Genomic DNA, 19628 nt, shown 5'->3' with positions numbered 1-19628 from the left:
AGCAGCCATGTAGTCAAGCAGTTTGAATCTGTCTTTGTTAAGCTGTGCAAGCCAGTTAATGCCCATCAGATTTTAACATAATTGTGTGGATAAATCATTTCTCAAATTAGAATTTTATTTATTTTTAAATCTTTAATCTTGTTCTCATTGAAGACTATTGGAATATTAAAACCTTAAAATACTGTTTTTATTTTCCAATTAGATTTTTAAAGCATTCTGAATGAGCCCAGAGGATCTAATAGAGATAATCACAATATTAATTAACCAGAGGAAATAGCTATGCCATTACAGATATAATCTATTAATTGGCTTGTCATCAACAGACAGACATCAAGTATATCTCTTCTGTTTCTTCAGAGCAGTTAGCTATAATACTTACCAATACACAGTCTCAAACCAATGGACTTATTTCTTTAACTTTTTTTAGGCTTATTATTATACACATTACATAATTTTTATTTTTTGAGACAGACTCTCGCTCTGCCTCCCAGGCTGGAGTACAGTGCTATGATCTCGGCTTATGACAACCTCTGCCTCTCCAAGTTCAAGGGATTCTCATGCCTCAGCCTCTTGAGTAGCTGGGACTACAGGTATGTGGCACCACACCAGGTTAATTTTTGTATTTTTAGTAGAGACAAGGTTTCACCATGTTGGCCAGGCTGGTCTTGAACTACTGGTGTCAAGTGATCCACTCCCCTCGGCCTCCCAAAGTGCTGGGATTACAGGCATGAGCCACCACGCCTGGCTAACTTTTTATTTGGAAATAATCTTATTACAGAAAAATTTCCTATGCTCCTCTCCCAGCTTCCCTTAATGGTAACAAGTCACAAACAATAGTATAGTGACCAAAACCAGAAAACGAACATGGATAAGATATGTAACTACTCAAATCTCACTAGTTTTTCCACTAATGTCTTTTTCTGCTCCAGGATCTTACACTGCATTTAGCTTTTGTGTCTCACTGGTCTCTTCCAATCTGTGAAACTTCGTTAGTCTTCCCTTATGATTTTGATGCTTTTAATGAGTTTTGGTCAGTTATTCTGTAGAATGTCTCTCCATTTGGTTTTGTTTGATGTCTGGTCATGATTAAGGTTACACATTTTTGGCAGGAGGACCACAGAAGTGATGAGTCCTTTTCAGTGCATCACTGGGCATACGTAATACAGAGGGTATGTGATGTTGGTATGTCTTCATTTGGTGATGTTAACTTTGATCACACTTAGTTCAAGTGGTGTCTGCTGCGTTCTCCACTGTAAAGTTGCTATTTTCCCTTACTAATTGATAAATATCATGGAGGCAGATGCTTTTGAGTGTGTCAATATCCTATTTCTCCTCAAAATTTATCTCATTCATTTTAGCATCTACTGTTAGATTATGCCTGCAACATTTACACTGTAGCGTTAGATTATGCCTGCAACATTTACACTGTAGTGTTTACTTAATAGTGATTTTGTTTCTATTCCGTCTACATTTCTTAACTGGAAATCTTCTATAAGGAAGAGCTGTCTCTTCTCTCCTATTTATTTTATTTTTTTGAGACGGAGTCTTGCTCTGTCATCCAGGCTGGAGGGCAGCAGTGGTGCGATCTCAGCTCACTACAACCTCCACCTCCTGGGTTCATGCAATTCTCCTGCCTCAGCCTTCCGAGTAGCTGGGATTACAGGCGTGTGCCACCATGCCTGGCCTATTTACTTTTTTTTTTTTAACAGCGCAGACTCATAGGTATTTATTTCATTCTATGGGTTATAATCCTATACTATCATCAATTTGTTGCTCAAATTGATCTAGCTTTGGCCATTAGGAGCTCCTTCAGGTTGGCTCCTGTGTTCTCTTTTTATTTTTATAAATGAGACATGGTCTTACTCTGTCACCCAGACTGGAGTGTAGTGGCTCCATCTTGGCTCACTGCAACCTCTACCTTCCAGGTTCAAGTGATCCCCCTTCCTCAGCCCCGAGTAGTTGGAATTACAGGTGTGTGCCACCATGCCGAGTTTCTGTTTTTTAGTAGAGATGGGGTTTCACCATGTTGCCCAGGCTGGTCTCGAACTCCTGGGCTCAAGCGATTTGCCTGCCTTCGCCTCCCAAAATGTTGGGATCATAGGCATGAGTCACTGCGCCCGGCCACCTGTGTTCTCTTGATATGCCCCTGTGTTTTTATGGGGACTTTCATATTTTCTGGCATAAGATGACCCATGTTTATCTTGTATTTTCCTTGCCCCAGCCCTGGTATATGAACCTTTTGTCTAAGAAGCCCTGGTTCCTTTCATTGGAGAATGGTATTTGAAACCAAATCTGGATGTGAAAGGTGCCCATTACTACTAGAATAGTATTTCATTGTGTACATCACTACATTTTCTTTATGCCTTCATTCACTAATACTTAGGTTGATTCCATATATTGCTCAGCTTTGGTTAGTTTCCTCATCTATTTGCTGATCAGTACTCTGCTGAATACTCACAGAGGAACTTCTGAAGATCTCTGAGGATTGTTCTCCATGCAGTTCTCTCCTCTTTGGTACTCTGTCCAGAGAATTCTAGTCACCTTGGTTCTCTGTCTCCTAAACTCAAGGAGTCCACTTAACTCAGCCTGGGTTTCCCATTCTTGCACTATGACTAGAAAACTTTCTCAAGGTGGTATGCTCTCTCAATCGTAAGACTCACTTTGTTTCTGTCTCTCAGGAATGAATCACTCGTTTGTTGCCTGATGTGCACCATCTTGAAAACCCATTGTTTTATATTTCCTGTCTGTTACTTTCCGTTGTTTCAAGTGGGAAGGTAAATCCAGTCCCTGTTACTCCTTCTTGGTCAGAAGTGGCAAATCTATTGATTTTTCTGTGTTAATTTTATTTCCTCCTACTTTAATATTTTATTTAGTTTTATTACTAATTTTTCTGAATTTTCAAACTTCACTGTCATCTGCAACAAGATACTTTTACTTCTTTAACCAATCTTATGCTTCTAATTGTTTTCTCTTACACAATTACTACAGTAAAATGCTGAATAGTAATGGAGATAGTGGGCATCCTTGCCTTGTTCCTGATATTTGTTGAAGTGCCTCTAGTGTTTTCCCATTAAATAAGATATTGGCTTTAACACTAAGGTATATGTATTTCATCATGTTAAGAAAGTATCTAAAATACAGAGAAATTTTTTTTCCTTAGATATAACATACGACATCAATAAATGATATGGTTTGGATCTATTTCCCTGCCAAATCTTATGTTGAATTGTAATCCTCAGTGTTGCAAATGGGGGCCTGGTGGGAGGTGACTGGATCATAGGGTGGATTTCTCTTAAATGATCTAGCATCGTCCTCTTGGTGCAGTCCTCAAGATAGTGAGTTCTCGTGTGATCTGGTTGTTTAAAAGTGTGCAGCAACTCCCCCACACCTTGCTCCTGCTCTTGCCAAGTGAGATGCTGGTTTCCCCCTTGTCCTTCTGCCATGACTGAAAACTCCCTGAGGCTTCACTGTAGGCCAAGCAGATGCCAGCACCATACTTCCTGTAAAGCCTGCAGAACTGTGAGCCAATTAAACCTCTTCTCTTTATAAATTACCCAGTATCTGTTATTTCTTTACAGCAATGCAAGAGCAGCTTAACACAATAAATATCCTAATATTAAAACAATCTTGCCTTCCTGGAATAAATCCCACTTGGTCATCGTATATTGTTTGGTAATATTTTGTTACCTTTTATCATTAATCTTGAAGCTATATTTGTTTGCAGTTTTATTCTCTGGATTGTCTTTTCCTGATTTAGGTATCAGTGTTATACTTGCTTCATAAAAGGAGTTTGAAATTTTCCTTCCTTTTCAATACTCTGAAATAAGTTATGGAGCATTTGAACTACCCGGTTGTTGAAGGTTTGGTAGAATTCCCCTGTAAAACTACCTGGGCCTTGTGCTTTTTTGTGCAGTTTTGTAAAAAATATCTGTATTTATTCTATAAAAGCTAGTCTGTTTACCTTTCTAAATCAAATGGAGTCAATTTGGGTCATATGTATTTTCCTAGGAAACTGTCCATTTCATCTAGGTTTTCAAATTTATTTTCCTAGATGTCTGCAAAGTAGCCTTTTCTGGTTTTAAAAAAGTTTCTTCTGGCTGGGTGCAGTGATTCACCTGCAATTCCAGCACTTACAAGGCCAAGGCGGGAGGGTCACTTGAGCCCAGGAGTTCAAGACCAGCCTGGGCAACATAGCAAGACCTTGTCTCTATAAAAAATTTAAAAATTAGCTGGGTGTGGTGGTGCACATCTGTTGTCCCAACTACTTGGGAGGCTAAGGTGGGAGGATTGCTTGAGCCCACATAGTTGAGGCTGCACTGAGCTGTGATGGTGCCACTGCACTCCAGCCTGGGCAACAGAGGAAGATCCTCCTTGTTATTTATTTTGTATATCAGTGTATTCTCCCTTTTTTCTTAATCAAATTAGTTAGTTGTTGGTTTTTGTTAATATTTTCCCATAACCAAAATTTCAATTTATTGAAAGTGCTATTGGTTTTTTATTCTCTGCCTTCTTAATTTCTGATCATTACTGGGACTAGGTGAGGGGTACATAAGGCTTTGCTACACCAGTATGTATGCATTTCAAAATTCTCCATAATAAAAACTTAAAAAAATTTATATATACACACACAGTATAAAATATCAAGGCATATACAAGCATTTATATAAATAAACATTCTACTAACCTACCCCACCCTTTCATCTTTAGCCCCACTTCTTTCCAATCATTTATACTTTTAGGTCTTTTGCTGGTTACCTCTATAACTAAACATATATTTAATGAAAATGTAATTAAAAACTATATTATAATTATCACTTTATCAACTTTAGAAAATATTGATTCTTTGCTAGGAAACATGGGATTTAGCTCATTTATACTGTCCTACTTTACTCCCCTATCCCAATAGTTGAGGTTATGATGTTCAGTTCTTTGGTTGATTATCTTTGAAAGCTGCAAAACTTGTATTTATCCATCTAATTTTCATTCATCTTAGTTCCTTATTTTCCTTTTACATAGGATAATAGCAACCCATCCTTATTCTCTCTTCTTCTCCCTCTTTTACCTTCATATTTTATTGGCAATATTTTGACTTTTATGCTGTGCAGGTTTTTTTCATACTGTTCTACAACCACAATAAAATTTTCTATAGATTATCCACACAGTGATTTTAGATGCTATAAACTAAAATGTTTTTGTGATATTTTGATTATATAAATATGGTTGAATGTTAGGTCAGGCAATCTGTGAGGAACGTTATTTCACTGTGTGTAGGTCCAGCATCAGGGTCTTGGAACATTCAAAGGAGATTGTTTCTGACATTGAGGTTAAACTGTCTTTTCTAACTGCATCAGCTGTTCATAATCATACCATATTTTATTCTGCTTCTTGTTTAGATCGTGGCTGTCTTATATAGTTTTTTCATTTTTCCTGGCATTTCTAATTGTTTTTAACTTTTTTTTTCATGAAATTAGCAATCATTTTTATTTACACAAAAATTATGGAAACAATTTTCATTAGGTTTGACGAGTTTCCTTAAGCTGGAAAGCTGAACACAACCATTTCCTGACATATCCACAAGAACAGAAACAGCCTGAAACACATTTGAAAAACACATTAGTATAGAACCCATGCACCCCTCCAGAGTCTTTTTTTTTTTTTTATACTTTAAGTTTTAGGGTACATGTGCACAACGTGCAGGTTAGTTACATATGTATACATGTGCCATGTTGGTGTGCTGCACCCAGTAACTCGTCATTTAACATTAGGTATATCTCCAAATGCTATCCCTCCCCACTCCCCCTACGCCACAACAGTCCCCTGTGTGTGATGTTCCCCTTCCTGTGTCCAAGTGATCTCATTGTTCAATTCCCACCTATGAGTGAGAACACGTGGTGTTTGGTTTTTTGTCCTTGCGATAGTTTGCTCAGAATGATGGTTTCAGCTTCATCCATGTCCCTACAAAAGACATGAACTCATCATTTTTTATGGCTGCATAGTATTCCATGGTGTATATGTGCCACATTTTCTTAATCCAGTCTATTGCTGTTGGACATTTGGGTTGGTTCCAAGTCTTTGCTATTGTGAAGAGTGCTGCAATAAACATACGTGTGATGTGTCTTTATAGCAGCATAATTCATAAACCTTTGGGTATATACCCAGTAATGGGATTGCTGGGTCAAATGGTATTTCTATTTCTAGATCCCTGAGGAATTGCCACACTGACTTCCACAATGGTTGAACTAGTTTACGGTCCCACCAACAGGGTAAAAGTGTTCCTATTTCTCCACATCCTCTCCAGCACCTGTTGTTTCCTGACTTTTTAATGATCGCCATTCTAACTGGTGTGAGATGGTATCTCATTGTGGTTTTGATTTGCATTTCTCTGATGGCCAGTGATGATGAGCATTTTTTCATGTGTCTTTTGGCTGCATAAATGTCTTCTTTCGAGAAGTGTCTGTTCATATCCTTCGCCCACTTTTTGATGGGGTTGTTTTTTTCTTGTAAATTTGCTGGTGTTCATTGTAGATTCTGGATATTAGCCCTTTGTCAGATGAGTAGATTGCAAAAATTTTCTCCCATTCTGTAGGTTGCCTGTTCACTCTGATGGTAGTTTCTTTTGCTGTGCAGAAGCTCTTTAGTTTAATAAGATCCCATTTGTCAATTTTGGCTTTTGTTGCCATTGCTTTTGGTGTTTTAATCATGAAGTCCTTGCCCATGCCTATGTCCTGAATGGTATTGCTTTGGTTTTCTTCTAGGGTTTTTATGGTTTTAGGTCTAACATTTAAGTCTTTAATCCATCTTGAATTAATTTTTGTATAAGGTGTAAGGAAGGGATCCAGTTTCAGCTTTCTACATATGGCTAGCCAGTTTTCCCAGCACCATTTATTAAATAGGGAATCCTTTCCCCATTTCTTGTTTTTGTCAGGTTTCTCAAAGATCAGATGGTTGTAGATATGCGGCGTTATTTCTGAGGGCTCTGTTCTGTTCCATTGGTCTACATCTCTGTTTTGGTACCAGTACCATGCTGTTTTGGTTACTGTAGCCTTGTAGTATAGTTTGAAGTCAGGTAGCGTGATGCCACCAGCTTTGTTCTTTTGGCTTAGGATTGACTTGGCAATGCTGGCTCTTCTTTGGTTCCATACGAACTTTAAAGTAGTTTTTTCCAGTTCTGTGAAGAAAGTCATTGGCAGCTTGATGGGGATGGCATTGAATCTATAAATTACCTTGGGCAGTATGGCCATTTTCACGATATTGATTCTTTCTACCCATGAGCATGGAATGTTCTTCCATTTGTTTAACTTATTGACACAGGCTTCATCATAGCCTTGTTTCCTTATTCTTTTTTTTTTTGAGACTGAGTCTCACTCTGTCATCCAGGCTGGAGTGCAGTGGCACGATCTTGGCTCACTGCAAGCTCCGCCTCCCGGGTTCACGCCATTCTCCAGCAAGCCTCCTGAGTAGCTGGGACTATAGGCGCCCACCACCATGCCTGGCTAATTTTTTGTATTTTTAGTGGAGATGGGGTTTCACAGTGTTAGCCAGGATGGTCTTAATCTCCTCATGATCTGCCCACCTTGGCCTCCCAAAGTGCCGGGATTACAGGCGTGAGCCACTGTGCCCAGCCTCCTTATTCTCAAATGTAACTGTATTGCATGGAATTGCTCCTTGCCTCCCTCTCCCCCATCATGGAGAAGACCTGCTTGGAGGAATTTTACCACCTTCTCTCTTCTGAACTGGCTGCTCTTCAGTTATCCTGATGTTGCCCTTCATTACTTCTCTGGATTGAATCCACTGTGTCTTAGATCTCATGCATTCCTCTTTCTTGGTTTACTTAGTTTGCTGCAGTATATATGCAAGTAACTGTTTAAGAAATAAAGAGGTAACTTATAAAGGAGATAAACTTTCTGAGTTTATGAATGTCCAGCAATCAGGTTTATGTGAACCTCATTCCTAATTAGTAGGTTAGCAAGATACAGAAATCTAAGTTCAAATCCATTTCCTGAGGGATGCCAATGAGAATCTAATACCATCCTAGTCTCTTTATCTACATTTTTCTAAAACTTCAAGGACATGTTTATGCATGTGTCTCAAAGAAATTCATAATTGTCAGCACTCAGTGTTTTTTTTTTTTTTTTGACATGGAGTCTTGCTCTGTCGCCCAGGCTGGAGTGCAGTGGCGAGATTTCGGCTCACTGCAAGCTCCACCTCCCGGGTCCTGGGTTCATGCCATTCTCCTGCCACAGCCTCCCGAGTAGCTGGGACTATAGGCATCCGCCACCACGCCTGGCAATGTTTTTGTATTTTTAGTAGAGATGGGGTTTCACCATGTTAGCCAGGATGGTCTCGATCTCCTGACTTCGTGATCCACCTGCCTCAGCCTCCCAAAGTGCTGGGATTACAGGCGTGAGCCACTGTGCCCGGCTTTGTTTGTTTTTTGAGAGAGTCTTGCTCTGTCACCCAGGGTAGAGTGCACTGGCGCAATCTCAGCTCACTGCAACCTCTGCCTCCCAAGTTCGAGCAATTCTTCTGCCTCAGCCTCCCGATTAGCTGGGATTGTAGGTACCTGCCACCACACCCGGCTAATTTTTGTACTGTTAGTAGAGATGTGGTTTCACCATGTTGGCCAGGCTGGTCTCAAACTCCTGACCTCAAGTGATCCGCCCGCCTTGGATTCCCAAAGTGTTGGGATTACAGGCGTGAGCCACTGTGCCTGGCCTCAGTGGTTCTTTTTAACCAAACACTTATATATTTTAGTTCTGCAAAATGATTCTGTATTATTTTATTTGATGATTTTTTTCTCTCCACTTTTCCCCTTCTTTCTTCCCCAGTCTCCAATTAGTTAGATATTAAAATTCCTGAAGTGGTCCTCTATGTCCCTTTTCTTTTTCTCTCTCTCTCTCTGAAAGATATCCTCAACTTTAGTTTCCAGGTCTTAACGCTGAGCTTTTGGTACCTACATTTTAAAATTCTAACAGCTTTTTCCTGTATCAGCATTCTGTTTTCATACAGTTTATTCTTGTTTTTTTTGTTCTTTTTTACATTTATTTAAATTGACAAAATTGTACATATTTATCATGTACAGTGTGTTGTTTCAAAATATGTATTTATTGTGGAATGGCTAAATTGAGTTACTAACATATGTATTACCTCATTATTTTGTAGTGAAAACACAAAATCTACTGTCTTAGCAATTTTCAAGAATAGGATACATTGTTATTAACAGTAGTAACCATGTTGTATAATAGATCTCTTGAAATTATTCCTATTTAACTGAAATTTTGTATCCTTTGATTGACATCCTCCCAACCTTGGTTATTAGTCCTGTCTCACATTGCTCTAAAGAACTACCTGAGACTGGGTAATTTATGAAGAAAACAGGTTTAATTGACCCACGTTCTGCAGACTGTACAGGAGGCATGCCTGGGGAGCCCTCAGGAAACTTACAATCATGGCGAAAGGTGAAGGGGAAGCAAGCACATCTTCATATAGCGAGCAGGGGAGAGACAGAGAGCAAGGGGGAGGTGCTACACACTTTCAAACAATCAGATCTCATGAGAACTGTATGAGACAGCACTAGGAGGATGGTGCTAAACCGTTAGAAACCACCCCTGTAATCCAATCACCTCCCACCAGGCCCCACCTTCAACACTGGGAATTACAATTCAACATGAGAATTGGGTGGGGACACAGAGCTAAACCATATTATTTGGTAATTACCATTCTATTCTTTACTTCTATGAGTTTACCATTTTTAGATTTACATATAAGTGAGATCACGTAGTATTTGTCTTTCTGTGCCTGGCTTCCTTCACTTAACATAATGTCATCCAAATTCATCCATGTTGCTGCAAATAACAGAGTTTCCTTCTTTGTTTAAAGCTGACTAGTATTTCATTGTGTATATATACCATATTATCTTTTTAAGTTTTAAGTTTGGGTGCTCATGTGCTGACTTGTTACATAGGTAAACTTGCGTCAAGAGGGTTTGTTTGTACAGATTATTTCATCACCCAGGTATTAGGCCCATTAACTATTAGTTATTTTTCCTGATCCTCTCCTTCCTCCTACCCGCTCCAACCTTCAACAGGACCCAGTGTCTGTTGTTTCCCTCTATGTGTCCATGTGTTCTCATCATTTAGCTCCCACTTATAAGTGAGAACATTTGGTATTTGGTTTTGTTTTTGTGTTAGGTTTGCTAAGGGTAACAGCCTCCAGCTCCATCCATGTACCTGCAAAGGCATGATCTCATTCTTTTTTATGGCTGCATAGTATTCCATAGGGTATATATATCACATTTTCTTTATCTGGTCTATCATTGATGGGCATTTAGGTTGATTCCACCATGTCTTTGCTATTGTGAACTGTGTTGCAATGAACATACATGGCATGTCTCTTCATAAGAGAATGATTTATATTCCTTTGTATACATACCCAGTAATAAGACTGCTGGGTCAAATGGTATTTCTATCTTTAGGTCTTTGAGGAATTCCCACACTGTCTTCCATAATGATTGAACTAATTTACACTCCCACCAACAATGTATAAGCATTCCCTTTTGTTCACAACCTTGCCGGTATCTGTTATCTTTTGGCTTTTTACTAACAGACATTCTGACTGGTGTGAGATGGTATCTCATTGTGATTTTGACTTGCATTTCTCTAATCATCAGTGATGTTGAGTTTTTTTTCACATGATTGTTGGCCACATGCGTGTCTTCTTTTGAAAAATATTTGTTCATGTATTTTGCTTACTTTTTTATGGTTTTTTTTTCTTGTAAATGTATTTAAGTTCCTTATAGATGCCGGATATTAGACCTTTGTTGGATGCATAGTTTGTAAAAATTTTCTCCCATTCTGTAGGCTGTCTGTTTATTCTGTTGATAGTTTCTTTTGCTGTGCAGAAGCTCTTTAGTTTAATTAGATCCCATTTGTCAATTTTTGCTCGTTACAATTGCTCTTGGTGTCTTTGTCATGAAAGCTTTGCCTGTGCCTACGTCCTGAATGGTATTGCCTAGGTTGTCTTCCAGGAATTTTATAGTTTTGGGTTTTACATTTACGTTTTAATCCATCTTGAGTTAATTTTTGTATATGGTATAAGAAAGGCATCTAGTTTTAATCTGCATGTGGCTAGCCAGTTATCCCAGCACCATTTATTGAATAGGGAATCCTTTCCCAATTGCTTTTGTCAGGTTTGTCAAAGATCAGACAGTTGTAGGTATGCAGTCTTATTTCTGGGTTCTCTATTCTGTTCCATTGGTCTATGTATCTGTTTTTGTACTGGTACCATACTGTGTAGCCTTGTAGCATAGTTCGAAGATGGGTAGCATGATGCCTCCAGCTTTGTTCTTTTTGCTTAGGATTGCCTTGGCTATTAGGGCTCTTTTTTCGTTCCATATTAATTTTAAAGTAGTTTCTTTCCTATTTCTGTAAAGAATGTCAATGGTAGTTTAACACTGAATCTATAAATTGCTTTGGACAATGTGGTCATTTTAGCGATATTAATTCTTGCTATCCATGAGCATGGAATGTTTTTCCATTTGTCTGTGTCATCTCTGATTTATTTGAGCAGTGGTTTGTAGTTCTCCTTGTAGAGATCTTTCACCTCCCTAGTTAGCTATTCCTAGGTATTTTATTCTTTTTGTGGCAATTGTGAATGGGAGTTCATTCCTGATTTGGCTCTCGGCTTGTTTTTGGCATACAGGAATGCTAGTGATTTCTACACACTGATTTTGTATCCTGAGACTTTGCTGAAGTTGTTTATCAGCTTAAGAAGCTTTTGGGCTGAGACTGGGGGGTTTTCGAAATATAGGATCATGTCGTCTCCCAACAGGGATAGTTTGACTTCCTGATGCCCTTTATTTCTTTCTCTTGCCTGACTGCCCTGACTAGAACTTCCAATACCACTGTAGTTGCTCATTCAGTATGATGCTTGTCATATATGGCTCTTATTATTTCGAGGTATGTTCCTTCAATACCTAGTTCACATTTTTGTTATGCCTCCATTCACTGATACTTAGGTTGATTCCATATCTTGGCTATTGTGAATAATGCTGCAATGAACCTGGCAGTGTAGATATTTCTTCAACATACTGATTTCATTTCCTTTGGATATACACCCAGTAGTAGGACTGTAGGATCACATGGTAGTTCTCTTTTTAATTTTTTGAGGAACCTCCAAACTGTTTTTCATAATGGCTATACTAATTTACATTCTCACCATCAGTGTGCAAGGATTCCCTTTTCTCTACATCCTCTCCAACACTTGTTATCTTTCGTCTTTTTGATAACAACCATTCTAACAGGTGTGACATGATCTCTCATTGCGGTTGTAATTTGCTTTTCTCTGACAGTGGTTTTGAGCATTTTTCATATACTTGTTGGCCATTGCTTGTCTCCTTTTATGCAATGTCTATTCAGATTCTTTGCCATTTAAAAATGTATTGAGGTAAAATATAAATATAAAATTTACCATATTTACCATTTTAAGTGTACAGTTCAGTGGTAATAAATACATTTGTATTCTCTTTTTCCCTTCATCTTCTCCCTCCCCTTTCCCGCTTCCTGGTCTCTGGCAACCACCAATCTACTTTCTATCTTCACAAGATCCATTTTTTAAGCTCCTGCATATGAATGAGAACATGTGATATTTATCTTTCTGTGCTTTGCTCATTTCATTTAACATAATGGCCTCCAGTTCTATCCATATTGCTGCAAATGACAGGATTTCATTATTTTTTATTACCGAATAATATTCCATTGTGTATATATACACTGTATTTTCTTCATCCATTGATTGGCACTTAGGGTGATTCCATATTTTGGCTATTGTGAATAGTGCTGCAATAAACACAGAGTGCAGATATACTTATTTCCTTTCTTTTGGATATTTCTGGATCATATGGAAGTTCTATTTTTAGTTTTTTTGAGTAGCATGATGCCTCCAGCTGTTCTCCATAGTAGCTGTATTAATTTACATTCCCACCAACGGTGTATGGGGGGAGTCCTCTTTCTCTGCATCCTTACCAGCATGTTATTGCCTGTCTTTTTAATACAAGCCATTTTAACTGGGGAGAAGGTGAAATGATATCACTTTATGGCTTTAATTTTCGTTTCTCTGATGATTAGTGATGCTGAGTATTTTTTCATATACCTGTTGCCTTTGCCCACTTTTAAATAAGGTTATCTTCGGCTATTGAGTTGTTTTGAGTTCCTTACAAATTTTGGATATTAACACCTTGCCAGATACATGGTTTGCAAATATTTTCTACCATTCTGTAGATTTTCTTTTCACTCTGTTGATTATTTCCTTGACTGTGCAGAAGTTTTTTACTTTGATGCAATTCCATTTGTCTGTTTTTTCCTTTGTGCTTTTGGGTTCATATCCAAAAAAAAATCAATGCCAAGACTAGTGTCACGCAGCCTTACCCCTATGTTTTCTTTACAGTTTCAGGTCTTACATGTAAGTCTTTAACCCATTTTCAGGTGATTTTTATATACGGTGTAAGATAAAGGTTTTGTTTTATGGTTATTTTATATAACCTTCCTTAATATAGTACTTTTTAAAATAACTGTTTTTTTTTTTTAGAATAGTTTTAGGTTTATTAAAAAAATTAAGAAAACAGCACTGAGAGTTCCCATATACCCTGCGCCCAGATTCCCCAATTATTAACACCTTACATTTACTATATGGTCCACTTGTTAAAATTAAACTGATATTGACACATTATTATTAAAGTCCATACTTTATTCACATTTCCTTAATTTTTACCTGATGTCTTCTTTCTGTTCCAGTGTTCTATCCACGTCATCACATTCTATTTAGTTATGTCTCCTTAGACTTCTTTTGGCTGTGACAGTTTCTTAGACTTTCCTTACTTTTGATGACCTTGACAGTTCTGATGAGTACTAGTCAGGTATTATGTAGGGTATTTCATTACTGGAATCTGCCTGATGTTTTCCTCATGATTAGACTGGGTTTATGGATTTTTGGGAGAAAGGCCACAGAAGTAACATGCCTTTGCACCGTATCATGCCAAAGGTACATACTAACAACGTGATTGATGACTGCTGATGTTGGCCTTGATCATCAGACTGAGGTAGTATCTGTCAGGCTCCTCCACTGTAAAGTTACTCCCCACACCCTGAAATCACTATGCATAGCTTACTCTTAAGGAATGGTGATTTACGCTCCCCTCTTTAAGACTGCAGTGTCTACTAAACTGTTTGCAATTCTGCACCGATTTGTTTCTTCTCCCCAATTATTTATTTATATCAGTATGTGCAATTTGTTTTTAAAAAATTCTCATCACCATATTCCGTAAAGATGATTTCCCAAGTAGTGGTATTTCTCTAAGTTGCTCCAGAGTCTTAGGGTGCAAACCACAATTAGTAAGCTCCTTATGAACAACCTCTGTATCAAGTACTTTGTCCATTGGCAGGCAGGTGTTAAATACAGTAGTTGGCTCGTGTGGATACAGTACTGCAGAGAAAGACCCGCTCTGTGAAGATTTGAGCAGCATGGCCAGTGAATGCAGAGAATGAGGCATGATAGGACCTGTAATCTCCAAACTAAACTGGTCTCTGTATCCAGAAAGAGCTGTGTCTTCACATTTACACTTTGCACCTTAAGCATTTGCATTATGGCACCTCGGAGAGTAACAGGGGATAAGAGGGTTGGAGGAAGTCCTGCCTGTGGACCTGAGGTAGCAACTAAACTCTTAGAGTTGATCAAAAAATTGAGCAATGTAAAGATGTTGATTCCTTTCACCAACACAACAGACTCAGGTCTGTGATCCATTTGTACTTCATGTTTCTCTTTACGCAGCTTGATAGAAAGTATGTCTGGCTTTGAGATCCTGAACACCAAAATAAGCCTAAAAGGAATCTTTGAGGAAAAAAGCCTTGTAGCAAGGAAAGTCAAGATTCTTGAAGTTAAAGAAATATACTTTAAAATACTGAAATGTTTATAAACATTAACTTTTATTACATGCACTGAGCAGTAGCATTTAAGGTTTTAAATCAGTGTTTTCTGCTTTTACTATTTTCAGATTAAATTTTTAGATATAAAGATAAAAAACTCAGATAACTCAAATGAGATATCTATATCCCTACAACCGAATTACATAGTAAGTAGAAAACTGAATTAATGCATTTCTTTGCAAACAGGAAATTGAGACTAAACACACAGCAGCTATCTCATGGCATTGTGACCAATGACATCAGGGCAAAATATGTTACTTTACCATTTACCTAAGACTCTTAGCAGGTTCTTGTTTTACAAAGGTAGAAAATAAATGTAGACAACATCTACTGAGCTGACTGATGATGCCTTTACCTGAACATCTTTCCTACTGATTTATAATCCCTTTATTTTCACATATACTAAATTTTTTAAAATGCATGTTAATTCAGATAAAAAGGCATTTTGTATTCCACATAGAATAGCGTTAAGAATTGTGAAGTAGGCTGGACGCAGTGGCTCACGCCTGTAATCCCAGCACTTTGGGAAGCTGAGGTGGGCAGATCACGAGGTCAAGAGATCCAGATGATCCTGGCCAACATGATGAAACCCCATCTCTACTAAAAATACAAAAATTAGCTGGGTGTGGTGGCGCATGCCTGTAATCCCAGCTACTTGGGAGGCAGAGGCAGGAGAATTGCTTGAACCCGGGAGGCGGAGGTTGCAGTGAGCCAAGATCGTGCCACTGCACTCCAGCCTGGCGACAGGGTGAGCCTCCAAACTCAAAAAAAAAAAAAAAAATTGTGAAGTATGCTGAGCTGTCATGGCAAAGTAGTATTTAATGTGCTTATAGGTGTATGTGTATGTCTGTAGGGGGAATTGTATAATTCACATTTTTAAAATAAAAGTGCTTAGAAATAAAAAGCACTGGGTAAAGAAATAATAGTATTTAAGTATTTGTTCACTTTATAATCCAGAAAATAAAACAACACGTTTATTTCCCCCCCCAAAAAAATTTCTCATTTCTTCTGTTTCCTGAATTAGTTTTGTTTCTTTTCTGGGCTACTTTTTCTGTGCATGTGTTTTTTTAACCTTTATTTTTCTTTAACGATGATCATTTTCCTCATATACCTGGTTGTCCATTCATGTTTAAGGACAAGGTAGTTGATATAATTTTCCTCTGTGGAAATATAAGTAGGTCTACTTTTCAACAGGTATCTTTCTTGAGTACCAAATCTGCCTCGGGGTTCTGTGCATTTAGGGTGGGTGTGTTGATTGACAGGCATTATTTTAGAGTAAACTGGTGAGACCTCCCGGGATCTCCAACTGACAGAATAAAGAGAAATAAGGAGAACTTTAATCTGTGGCTGTCACATTAGAAGCCTTAGCATGCTTTATTGTCTTGTTAGTGTGTTTATGCTTGTGAATAAATGTCAGGCTGCACTTTACATCTGTGAACCAGGAAAGGAGTCAACTAGTGATTGTTGTATATACCGACCTTCAATGAATCCCCATTTCCAGTATCTCTCATTGGGTCAGCCAGCCCTGAATTTACAGCTGCTCTGGGCCTTGATGAGCACAGGAGCTCACTTCTCCACTGGAGCCCACTCACAGCTCCTGATTCTGGGTTGTGGTTTTCTTAGCCTACCTCTGGTCACTTATTTTTTTTTCTTTTTTTTTGGTCCATATAAATCCATTTATTATTGAACTATTTATTTACAATTTTAAGATCACAGAATCTTTTTTAAACTTTTATTTTAGGTTTGGGAGTAAATGTGAAGGTTTGTTACATGGGTAAACTCATGTCACAGGGCTTTGTGGTACAGATTATTTCACTACAGGTACAGGTATTAAGCCCAGTACCCAATAGTTATCTTTTCTGCTCCTCTCCCTCTTCCCACCTTCCACCCTCAAGTAGACCGCAGTGTCTGTTGTTTCCTTGTTTGTGTTCATAAGTTCTCACCATTTAGCTCCCACTTATAAGTGAGAACATGTGGTATTTGGTTTTCTGTTCCTGCATTAGTTTGCTAAGGATAATGGCCTCCAGCTCCATCCACACTCCCACAAAAGACATGTGGTCACTTTCTATCTTAAAGAAATATGTTAAGATTTCTTGTACGTTGATTTTCTCTACCATTTCATTGGCTTCCATGGGTTTATTCCTTTTTAATTTCTACACTTTAACTTCAGAAGGGCTTGGAAAAGAATGGGAGGATAATGTCTCTATTTAGTTTGTCTCTTTTACCAGAAGACTGCACAAGTCCACTTCTTAAATAAAAATAAGACTTCTCCTTAGATTTAAGGGAAGTATAAATGTCTATTAACTCATTATTATGATTTTGTTGTTGTCTGTTTCTAATTTTCTTAGTCTAAACTTAATTTACATTCCTGTCAAAGCTTTTATTAAAGCTCTGATAAAATTCAGAATTGCATCAGTCAGGGTAGGGTCCCCACAGGAAAAAGAATTCACTGTATGAAGCTTTCATGAAAAGATTACGTTTAGAGTTGTGGGCAGGATGAAGGCAGCAAACAAGGGAATAATGAGGCACCCAGAGACTACTGACAGGAGGATACTGTTATAGTCCTGCGGGCCAAAGGAACAAGGGGAGAAGGAGAGCCTAGTAGGCACTAGGACCACGGACAAGGGGCTGTCCAGCAGAAGCTGTATTGTAGAGAGAGATAGTTACTGTGCTGAGGCAGAGAGCAGGGAAGAAATGACAGCTTTTCTTTCCTCTGTCCTCCCATTTACTGGCAATGCTTCCCACTGCCCAGATCCAACCAAAAGCTAGTCAGCAAGAGAGCCCCAAAGATGCACTTTGTAGGGTCAGAGCAAGGCCAAGAATGGATTGAGAGAGTGAGGATGGAGAGCAGATAGAGAACTGGTAATAAAACCTAATGTTTTACTACAATGCAGTTCAAATATTGAAGATTTGAGATTTCACAAAACATAGGAATATTTAATGTTGGATATTATCAGGTAAAATGGTCTTAATTAAATGCCAAAAACTATTAAGAATCTTCATTCTCATGAGCATTTTTTTTAGGGGAACAAAACCATGTAGCAGATGAATCTAAGGATAATCAAAGCCATGATGCAAATCAGACAAGCCCAAGGGCCCTGAACATGAAATAAAATCAGAACCAAACTTCATATTTTAAACATGGAAAATTGATACTATAATTAAAAATCTATGTACTATGGTGTTATTAGTCAGGGTAGTGGTTATTGTTGGGTGGTAGAGACTGGGATGGAGCATGACGGGCTTTGCAGGTGCTGGTAATACTGTTTTTGGATCTGTGTGCTAGTTATATGGATATGCCCACATTGTGAAAATTCATTGACTAGGACACTTGTGATTTGCGTGTTTTGTGTGAGTATATTTCAGCAAAAATCTTTTTAAAAAATCATGGCATGGCCAGGTGTGGTGGCTCATGCCTGTAATCCCGGCACTTTGGGATGCTGAGGCAGGTGGATCACCGGAGGTCAGGAGTTCAAGACCAGCCTGGCCAACAAGGTGAAACCCAGTCTCTACTAAAAACACAAAAATTAGCCGGGTGTGGTGGCGGGTGCCTGTAATCCCTGCTACTTGGGTGGCTGAGGCAGGACAATCAATTGAACCTGGGAGGCAGAGGTTGCAGTGAGCCGAGATTGCACCATTGCACTCCAGCCTGGGCGACAAGAGCGAGACTCCATCTCCAAAAAAACAAACAACAACAATAACAACAACAACAAAACATGGCAGCCATGAATACAACTTAAAAAAACCTCAACTATTTCCAGGTATTTTATGCCCTTCTTTAGGTATCCATACTAAGAGCTAACAAGGATTTACTGTAACACCTAAAATAATGATGCACATTCAACAGGCAGGAAAAACTTATCTTAGCTTCAAAGAATTTGTGATCTGCTTAGAAAAACCAAATATTTAGATATGAAAACAAGAATATTAACAAGCAATATCTCAGGCTATGAAGAATCCTATAGTAGAAACAGGTGCAATACTGATATGTAACTGATTCCCATGGGAAGGCCTAGAAAGAAACACTCCCCAAGTGGGCTCTTTCTGTTGGACATCTCTTTCTCTCTAAAACCTTAACAAACGTCAACTAGGCCAAATGACTGTGGACCCTGCATTTAAGCCTACAATACACACAGTGCCATAAAAGCCATGAAGATTTTGAGGTCACTTCTCTTCTCTGCCCTGAAGTAGTGAGTAGGGAGCTCACCCCTACTTGAAAGGGAAGCAGACAATACAAGGAAGGAGAATTGAAGGCAGAGATAGGGAAGCATCAAGGAACATGGCAGCAGGAGATTTCTGCAGAGTAGAAGACCTCTTAGTGTCAGGAAAAAGAAAGATAAGTCTGTGGGTGATAGGAGCAAAGGGACCCTGCTGCCTGGCAACACCCTAGGGAGGCAGCTAAAACCTTAGAAGAAAACAGCTGTGTGTGCATCTAGGCAGACGGGCCATGGGTATCTTCACCAAAGGTTCCGCGGCTTGACACATGGCACAGAAGCAGCAAAGACCTCTGGATCTGAAGGGAATCTGCTAGCCAAAGATGGCTGATGTCTCAGCAGTAACTCCCAACCCTAATGCTTTGGTACCGTGTAAGACCTCAGAACTGTGGCACAGCTCCAGGCTGAGAAACCTCAGGAAGGTCTGAGGTTAAAA

At 38.7% G+C, this 19628-nt stretch overlaps 1 protein-coding gene across 5 annotated transcripts in view; it reads right to left on the bottom strand.

Moving 5' to 3' along the window:
- The window catches only part of PPP2R3A (protein phosphatase 2 regulatory subunit B''alpha), a 181546-nt gene that overhangs the window by 77649 nt on the left and 84269 nt on the right, over positions 1 to 19628 (bottom strand). The gene's annotated exons all lie outside the window — the stretch shown is intronic.

Source organism: Pongo pygmaeus, chromosome 2, assembly GCF_028885625.2.
Source record: "Pongo pygmaeus isolate AG05252 chromosome 2, NHGRI_mPonPyg2-v2.0_pri, whole genome shotgun sequence".
Classification (NCBI taxonomy): Eukaryota; Metazoa; Chordata; class Mammalia; order Primates; family Hominidae; genus Pongo; species Pongo pygmaeus.
The sequence above is the reverse complement of the archived record's forward strand: the minus strand, read 5'-3'. Positions and strand labels throughout refer to the sequence as shown.